The 1,022-nt window shown below is 43.8% G+C and overlaps 1 non-coding gene across 1 annotated transcript; it reads right to left on the reverse strand.

Annotated features, from left to right (window-relative positions):
- Positions 1-509: 509 nt before the first annotated feature.
- Positions 510-581, reverse strand: TRNAE-UUC (transfer RNA glutamic acid (anticodon UUC)). The gene has a single exon. It is a non-coding gene; the product is annotated as a tRNA-Glu (tRNA).
- Positions 582-1,022: the final 441 nt, after the last annotated feature.

Here is a 1,022-nt window from a genome sequence, read left to right on the forward strand (position 1 = left end):
ACGTCATATTTGTATTTGGAATGTTTGGGTGCTGGGCAACAGGAACGGGTAGATCTTGATTCATTCTTGATGTACCTTTACCTGAGCTGTACGCTTATCTCCTCTCTGCCAAATAAATACCTTCCTCCAACTACTATCCGTTTCCTGTCTCCACATCATTAAGAGGTCACTACACCCTTCCTTCAATACCACTAAAAAACGACTTTTCACCCTTGTGGTGGCCTGAGCGGGGCCTTCTTTCGATGAGTGATGGAGGATAAAAGACAAACCTCGAGGCGCTTCTGGGAGGAAGATGTCGGCAGCAGCGCCTGCTGTGCTGTGCTGTTCACTTTTATCACTTACAATTGCGGGAATCAGCAGGGATCAGTTCGGTTTATACGCGGTGGTTTCTGGGTAATATGCCGAAAGTATAAACACACCGAGTGAAGGGAGTGGAAATAAAAAAAAAAAAGTCAAATGTGTGTAAACCATTTGTATTTTTTTAAAAAATGTAGTAGTAAAAATGTATCTTCCCATACCGGGAGTCGAACCCGGGCCGCCTGGGTGAAAACCAGGAATCCTAACCGCTAGACCATATGGGAGGCGTGTTCCAAATACTCGGGCTTGGTATATATGAAAGCAGCTGTGCACATGAAATGTGAGAGCTGTTGGTGCTTACTAGGCACATCATTTGCCTTTCAGTATGGAGTACATCCTGAGTTTCTTCACAAAGAGAAAAACAAGAAATAAAAATGCAAACTCAGCTGCTCTGAGTCAGGGTGTGTGGGAGGAGGTTGGTAATTACCGATCTGTACAAGAATATAACACAGACAGACTGCTGCAGTGAACCGCGCCTTGGAGGAAGGAAACAGGAGAAGGGGTTGGAGCCCAAGTCTGGCATGTGACACGTGTCACTCAGTCATGTGGCATATGCCACATCTGATGTGACATATGCCATAGATTTTCTACTTGGTCTTTCATTATTATCATTTGAGCATTTCCAAAGGACTATGATTCACTCTGCTAAAATAAATAAATTGTTT

This window comes from Lissotriton vulgaris, chromosome 1_1, assembly GCF_964263255.1.
Source record: "Lissotriton vulgaris chromosome 1_1, aLisVul1.2, whole genome shotgun sequence".
NCBI classification, from domain to species: domain Eukaryota; kingdom Metazoa; phylum Chordata; class Amphibia; order Caudata; family Salamandridae; genus Lissotriton; species Lissotriton vulgaris.